Genomic DNA, 8,299 nt, shown 5'->3' on the forward strand with positions numbered 1-8,299 from the left:
GCTCCCCTCGGCGGCTGCACCCCCGTTGCCTCTTCCTCCGCCTCAGCCGCCGGCGCCTCCTCACTCGCCGGTGCCCGCTAGCCCGCTCGCCCTCTCAGCTCTTAACCGCCACACCCCCGGAACCTCGCCTCCTTCCGCGCCCCCAACCGCTCTCCCCCCAAACTTTCCGCCAAGATGGCGGCCCTTGATCTGGATTGCCGCGCCCCCACGTGACCGCTTTCCCAGCGCTCTCAGCCAATGGGAAGTGAGGAGGCGGCTCGCGCCGAGCCCCGGGCTCTCAGCGCTGCTACCTTAGGGTTCGAAGAGGGAGGAGGGCCAGGAGGGGGCTGGGGACGGCAGAAGGGGACCTGAGGAACGTCGAAGTGAACCTCCTTGCGTAAAGGCGCGGTCACCGAAGTGGTTCTGAGAACAAAGGAGTTGACGCACAGACTCTACAGGTGGGCCGGGACGCCCTGGAAGAGCCCGCCTTTACCTCGTCCTAGCCCACCGGTGTGTCCCGCGGTTCTGAGCGAGTAAGTGCACCAGGCGAGGAAGAGTGACAGTGTCGGAAGAGAAATGTGACCTCACCTACACCAGATCCAGGACACACATTCCGAGACACCCTTTACCCTCACTAAACGCGTGTCGTTTCCAACTCAGCCGGACAGAGATCCACCCCGGGGGTGGATCCCCAACCTGGAAAAGCATTCTCTGGGAGGTGTCGCCCGAGCCACCCACGATAGGGGGCGGGAAAGGGCGGAGCCTGGGAGGGGGAAAAGGGAGGCTTTGCGAGGGGGATGGGTGCCGTCTCTGCATTCTTACACTTGGTGCTAATTTTTGAGAAGTTACTATTAGCCCCTCAGTAAAAGTTTTGGAGGAATTGAATTAAAGAAGGGTAGGTAAAATGTGGAGATTAGTTAATCTGATAAGAGATTGACGGTTTTCCCAGAGAATTTTTTAAATCTAAGTGATTAATTCCAAGTATGAATGCATTTAAGGAAGGGAATAGAAAATTTGTTCGTTCGTTTTCTCATTCATTCTCCCTTGCCTGCAACTCCCGCCAAGTCAACAGCTTCAAGTATTACCCAAGCTCTGGCGGCCCCTTTAAGAACTCACCTGTAGCTACCGCCCGCCGAGCCGAAGCTCAGTTAGCAAAGTTCGTTTAAGTTTCGGTTGCACCTAGGAACGGGACTATTGGCCGGCCAGGACCCCGCTCCGGGGCTGAGCCTCCGAGGTTCTGGAAAAGGAATTGGGAAAAGCTGTTCAAATCACTTCCAGGTCTTCGACCCTCTTCTGTGTAGCAGCAACCTCCATGCTCTTATCCAGGGAGAAGAATTTGCCTAAGATCACCCAGTTCAGTTTAGTCGCTCAGTCGTGTCCGACTCTTTGCGACCCCATGAAACGCAGCACGCCAGGCCTCCCTGTCCATCACCAACTCCCGGAGTCCACCCAAACCCATGTCCATTGAGTCGGTGATGCCATCAAACCATCTCATCCTCTGTCGTCCCCTTCTCCTCCCGCCTTCAATCTTGCCCAGCATGAGAGTCTTTTCTAATGAGTCAGTTCTTCCCAGAAGGTGGCCAAAGTATTGGAGTTTCAGCTTCAGCATCAGTCCTTCCAATATATATTCATAACTGATTTCCTTTAGGATTGACTGGTTGGATCTCCTTATAGTCCAAGGGACTCACAGAAGTCTTCTCCACCATCACAGTTCAAAAGCATCAATCCTTCGGCGCTCCAACTTTCACATCCATACATGACTACTGGGAAAACTATAGCTTTGACTAGACAGAGCTTTGTTGGCAAAGTAATGTCTCTACTTTTTAATAAGCTGTCTAGGTTGGTCATAACTTTTCTTCCAAGGAGCAAGTGTCATTTCATGGCGGCAGTCACAATGTGCAGTGATTCCTTACAAATAGCTGTGAAAAGAAGAGAAGCAAAAGACAAAGGAGAAAGGGAAAGATATACTCATCTGAATGAAGAGTTCCAAAGAATAGCAAGGAGAGATAAGAAAGCCTTCCTCAGTGATTAATGCAAAGAAATAGAGGAAAACAATAGAATGGGAAAGACTAGAGATCTCTTCAAGAAAATTAGAGCTACCAAGGGAACATGTCATGCAAAGATTGGCACAATAAAGGACAGAAATGGTATGGACCTAACAGAAGCAGAAGATATTAAGAAGAGGTGGCTAGAATACACAGAAGAACTGTACAAAAAAGATCTTCATGACCCAGATAATCATGATGGTGTGATCACTCATCTAGAACCAGACATCCTGGAATGTGAAGTCAAGTAGACCTTAGGAGGCATCACTGTGAACAAAGCTAGTAGAGGTGATGGAATTCTATTGAGCTGTTTCAAGATCACCCAGAGTTAGTGACAAAACTGGAACCACAGAGATCATGTCTGTGAAAACTAGAAGGCTTTTCCCAGTAAACCAGATAGTCTTTCACTGAGGCAATATCCTTGGGCTAATAAAGGGAAGTCCCAGGAACCTTGTACTGTAATCATAACAGTTGCTCAGAGGTATATGGATTTCACTTCTGGATTGCATCTTGGAATCCTAACTTGTTAGGAGAACCCAGTGACTTAAGAGCTCATCTAGATGTACTATCTCAGTTTAAAATAAACTGAGGTCCATAGAGGGGAAGCAACTTGACCAAAGACATGTAGACTAATCAGTGACAGCAGCCCAGAATTAATGCTCCTAGCTTCAGTTCAAGATTCCTTCCACTGTGACCTTGGACACTTGAGAGTAGCATATTGCTGGTGTATTGATAGAAAATCTCTTTATGTACTCCTGCATCAGGGGAGCTTGAGCAACAGTTAAAGCAGCATTTCAGGTAAGAAATGGGGTGGAAAAGTAAAAGGAAGATCTTAAGAGCAAGGGCTTAAATAGGAGGATTTTTAAAATAGTGAAATAGGCAGTGGGGAGGGTTAATAGTGGGCTCCCCTGGATGGCTCAGATGGTAAAGAATCTGCCTGCAATGCAGGAGACCTGGGTTGGATCCCTGGGTTAGGAAGATATGCTGGAGGTGTACATGGCAACCCACTCCAGTAGTCTTGCCTTGAGAATCCCTGTGGACAGAGGAGCCTAGCAGGCTAAGTTCTTCGCATTGCAAAGAGTTGGACAAGACTAAGCAACTAAGCACAGCACAGCAAAGGGTTAACAGTAAAAATGACTGATGGCATGCCTGCTGTTATCAAGACTTCATTGATGAACTGTGAGTGAAGTGGTTCCACTTCAGGAACCATTCTAAGAATGGAACCTGCAGAATTTAGAAGAGGAAGAGATTTCATCTACCCCTTTAATTTCATCTGTTCATATATGTTCACTTGGTAGGTGATGGGGATAGAAATAAAGATGTAAGCCCTGCTCTCAAGGACCCACAGCCTAGTAACAAATGGACAAAGACCAATGCAGGTTTTCTCAGAGGCAACTGACAAGTCAAAAACAAAATCTGTGTGAGTTCTCAATGTCTTCCTAGTCCTCTCCCTAAAAACAAAAAGAAGGCAGAGAAAGAAGAGGAAGCAAGAGGACGTGAAACCCTTTCTTCTTGTCATCTTTTAGCTATACGTGGTCAGCAGTGTCCAGAATGGACATAAATGAATGACATTAACACCTGTTCCACCCCTGGGGCTAGGACAAGTCCAGGCCTAGAATGCAGAGCCTTTACTCTTCATTCCTCCCTTCTATCCATCAGTATTAGTTACCTAAAGCTGTAAAACAAATTCCTCAGAGCTTAGTAACTTAAAACACAGTAGCTTAGTAACTAAAACAGTAATAAACATTATCACATTTTCTATGCATCAGAAATTCAGGAGAACTTTAGCAGGATGGGTCTGGCTTGTGGTCTCGAGATTGCAGTCAAGATGTTTACCAAGGCTGCAATCATCTGAAGATTTAACAGATTAAAGAGGCTCTTCCAATATGACTCCCACATGGCCTCTGTTGGCAAGAGGCCTCAGTTTACCAAGCAGTTCTGTCTATAAGGTTGTGTGATTATCTTCATGATATGGTGGCTGACTTCCTCCAGAGCAAGTGTTCATAGAGAGCAAGGCAGCAACCACAACATTTTTCATAACCTAATCTCAGAAGCAACATACCATCATTTCCACAGCCTCATATTTGTTACTCAGGTCAGCCTCAAAGAGTGAATACCAGGAGGTTAGACTCAATGGGGGCCTTTTAGAGTCTGGCTACCACATCATCACAACATACAAAGCAATGGCATTTGGATTTTTCCAAACATTTATTTCCTTGAAGTTCTCCTCACTTCATGCAGATAGCAGCTGCCATCAACTAAGATCTAATACAGGATCTGATTAATGTTCCAACCTCCTCATTAAAAATAATTATAATAATGAATATATATAGGTATATGTATATAAGCTTTCCAGCTACAAGTTAACTTTCCTTTGAAATAGCTTCAAAGCCTTAGGAGTCAAAGGATTACAGATAAAGGTTCTAATCCACTATTATTCTATTGAGATGTCAGAGATTTGATTGTCAAACAAAATTGTTGTTCAGTTTTACACCTTCCCTTCCCAATAATCCTTCTACCCAAGCCACCCTTATAGCTCCACATCTTTGTGTCCTTTCTCCCAGCCAGGTCCTCAGCCTATCTTGTGTAAAATTACCCAGGTCCTGCCAGACTCTATTGCATCTTTTGCTCTCACTCTGGCAGTGGCAGTGTGCTGCCCATGCCAAGGTCATCAATAAAAGAAAAGGATGATATCAAAAACAGCCATGCCAGCTTAGGCTGCAGGAAAAGGAACAGTGTTGAGAATGATACAAGTGACCAGGCTGGTTTAGACCTCCAAGAAGAGCTCAGGAGGCATTTCCTGGCAACACACTTAAGAGGGATCCAGCAACTAGAAAGAAAAGAGTAACCAGAGCAGTCAGGGATGTGAAACCTTACCCCAAAGGGGAACCTAGGGTCAGTTCTTTCAGAAAAGAGAACTTTAGGGAGCTTTACTTTAATCTTCAAACAAGCTTACTCCGTGTATCTAGTGGACAGGACTAAAACTAATGGATTAGAGTTTACTGGGTCACAAGAAGTTCTTCCTTGATGTAATCAGTCAGAACTCTAAAATTCTGAAGAACTGCCCCAGGATGGTGGGCGTTCCCCTTCAAGCAGAGGCTGAAAGAATCCAGCAAGGCTTTCTTGTCAGAGAGAGGTAGATACCCAGGACAGAAGATTGGACAAAGTGACCTTTGAGACAACAGCTCCAAGCACTTGAAATTTTGGTCCCTGCTGTGGTATTTGTACCATTTTATCTAACCCTGATGCTGGGAAGGATTGAGGGCAGGAGGAGAAGGGGACGACAGAGGATGAGATGGCTGGATGGCATCACCGACTATATGGACATGAGTTTGAGTAAACTCCGGGAGTTGGTGATGGACAGGGAAGCCTGGCGTGCTGCGATTCATGGGGTCGCGAAGAGTCAGACACGACTGAGCTACTGAACTGAACTGATCTACATCAAAAATCCATTCCATCCATTTTTACTGGTACTAAGACTGACCTGCTTCTGCACAGATAATTCTTACCAAAACACAAGGTACAAGTTGAAATCAATTCCCTTTAAAACGTGGACAGTTGCCCACCTCCATGACAATTAGGGACTGAACTCATGCTTTTTAATGTATGATCCATCCTCATATTCCTATATTATGCTGTAATGGGTTCCTAAGTTGGTATCAGACTAATAACTGCTTCCCCTTTAAACTGGTGTACTTTTGTACTGCTATAGCCCTTCATAGAGTGATCAAAGATAGATTTAACTCATTGCAGTCTCACAGCAACCTTTGAGGTAAATATATTGATTATGACCTCCCACTTTGCAGGGGAGGACATCGAGGAAAAAAAAAATAAATAATCCAGTCTAGGACACCACAGCTAGTGAGTAATAGAGCTGGGACTGATGGTTAGTTCATTGTTTACTCTATTGAATTATGTTGCATTTTCTCTACTTGATTCTTTTCTAAAAACAACAAACAAGCAAACAACTGTATGTGTGTGTATGGTTGTGTGTGTCTGTGGGTTTGGGGGTGGGGTGTGTGTGTGTGTGTGTGTGTGTGTATGTACTGGGGCAGGCAGCCGGTGTATGAGAGACAGATTGGAGATACAGATGTTAGAAAGACAGAGAGATACTAAGGGAAAGGAGAGAAGAGAGACACAGAGAGTCTGATAAAATATAGCACTGGCTAGTCTGTTACCTATTTATCATATATTTGAATGCTTTTAACAGTGAAGATCATTTTTATGGAAATAGGAATGTCTCCTCTGACCACAAAGAAATAAGTATCCACACCCTAATTATACATGATAACTAAATAAGATTTTTTTAATGCAAAGGTTTTATTTAAAATACTCTGTAACTTTTTCTTTCCTTCCTTTACCCTGAAAAGTATCCTTAAATATTAATGAGAGGTTTCACAGATGTATGGAACAACCAGTCTGGAAGGGTCCTTGGACATCATCTAGTGCCATCCTCTCCTTTGCAAGACAGAAGAGCTCCCAGATAGTATCAGCATGCAATTATTAAAGGCTTCTCCCTAATAGCAGAACTCTGCTGCCATTTCAGGAAAAATCAGTCTTCCTCTGGGCAGGGAGGGGGAGTGGGAAATTAGTAATATTTTCTAAAAATACATTTCTAAGTTTAACCAAATTTGCCTTTCTACTTGTGAGGAGCTCAGAGTATTGACAGAAACTCTAGAATCCCATATTGAAATCCTTAGGATTATAGTCAAATCTCTAAGTGAGGCAGCTTCCTCACCCCACTCCCTACCAAGAGGATTACCAGTGTCTATTCAAAGAAGGCTCTGGGTAGGGCCCTCTGGTCGGATTATTCTTTTATAGGAAACCTAATTAGAATTTGAAGAAACACTGCTGGAATTTTAGGAAATCGTTTGTATTTCATTTCTGAACCGTGGCTTGGCTAATAGAATTCTGATAAGCAAAAGAATCTAAAAGATTCTTCATAGTGAGACATTGATTGAGTCCCAGTGGCCAATCTCCTCTAGCACAAAAAAACTGCCATAGTCTTCTAGAAGCTCTCTGTGCCAGTCTTTCATTTTTGGGAAATGACACCATCTAGAGCTGTCCTTTTCCTGTTTCTCATGTTGTATAACCCCAGATTCCTTTATCATTTCCTTTTATTTTAAGCTCACCAGAACAGTAACAACAAAATATCATTTAAATATTATTTTCTATTTAAATTCCCTTTATATTAGATTAATTTCTTTCAACAGATTTTTTTAAAAAATGAGATTAATTATCTTTTGTTAATAAATTGGGCTACAGTTGAGGAAACTTCCACATATGCTTTTCTAAAACCCTGCAAAAATTCTGAAAGTTGGAAAACATTTCAAATAGCAAGTTACTTTATGAATAAATAAAGCTAAGCCCAAAGTAGGTGGGAGACAATAAAATAATAACTATAAAAACAAAAATTAAATGGAGGCCGATGTTATCAATTGCTAATGAAAGTGGTGAAAGTATTTAAGAAAAAGGAAGGAGCAGGTATTGGATAAGAAATGCTACCTTGATAATTTAGAGAAGCTTGGATTCAGGGGAGTAGAATAAAGCTATATTCTTTTCTCTCTTAGAAAATCACTCTGAAAAAGAAATAAAGAAAAAAAAAAAAAAGAAAATTACACTGAAAATATTAGAACAAAAAGAAACTTGTTTCTCCATATTCAGTGAAAATGAGTGCTTAGTAACCCCCAAAAAGATAGAAAGTAGTTGGAGAATTGGTCAAATTCAAGGGCCTGAGTTAGGAATTGGGGTAAAAAATAACTAAATAAAAATAAAACAAGTAGGAAAAAATGTGTGTGTGTTTGTGTGATGTGTTAACTATTGATTAACATAAGACTATCTGCTTTGTTCTTTGTATTTTTGTAAACATTTGAAATATGTTTACATTTGAATTAAACATTTAAACATTAAACATTCAGTTTAAACAATAGAATTCAATTCAATTCAATTAAAATTTTATATCTAGAATATAACTCAATTCAATTTACTTCAATTGAATTCAAATTTTATATCTAGAAAAAAGCAGGTATATTGTTTTCAAGAATCCTAAAAAAGCTAAGGAAATAGAGGCTCCAGATACTACTGAAGATGAGGTGCAGCTAGGCATTGTGGGGCAGTGGAGGGGGTGATGAAAAGGAGAATGATTAAATACTTACATAAGGAGATATTAGATGTTACGTTTCCATACACTCAGATGGGTGACCCCTTCTCCTTCTACTCCAAAAGACAGGAGTTTTATTTATTGAAGAAAAAGAGAGGTTTCAGATTTGGGGTTG

At 42.3% G+C, this 8,299-nt stretch overlaps 1 protein-coding gene and 1 long non-coding RNA gene across 2 annotated transcripts in view; one reads left to right on the forward strand and one right to left on the reverse strand.

Annotated features, from left to right (window-relative positions):
* Positions 1-643, reverse strand: part of DLG1 (discs large MAGUK scaffold protein 1) — a 267,402-nt gene extending 266,759 nt beyond the window's left edge. The window contains exon 1 of the mRNA XM_020887873.2: positions 568-643. The gene's annotated coding sequence lies outside the window, so the exon portion shown is untranslated. The remainder of the gene's footprint in view (positions 1-567) is intronic.
* LOC139034728 (uncharacterized) lies at positions 183-7,814 on the forward strand. The gene is made up of 2 exons (XR_011487235.1): positions 183-512; positions 5,831-7,814. It is a non-coding gene; the product is annotated as an uncharacterized lncRNA (long non-coding RNA).
* The last annotated feature ends 485 nt before the right edge of the window (positions 7,815-8,299 follow it).

Source organism: Odocoileus virginianus, chromosome 4, assembly GCF_023699985.2.
Source record: "Odocoileus virginianus isolate 20LAN1187 ecotype Illinois chromosome 4, Ovbor_1.2, whole genome shotgun sequence".
Taxonomy (NCBI): domain Eukaryota; kingdom Metazoa; phylum Chordata; class Mammalia; order Artiodactyla; family Cervidae; genus Odocoileus; species Odocoileus virginianus.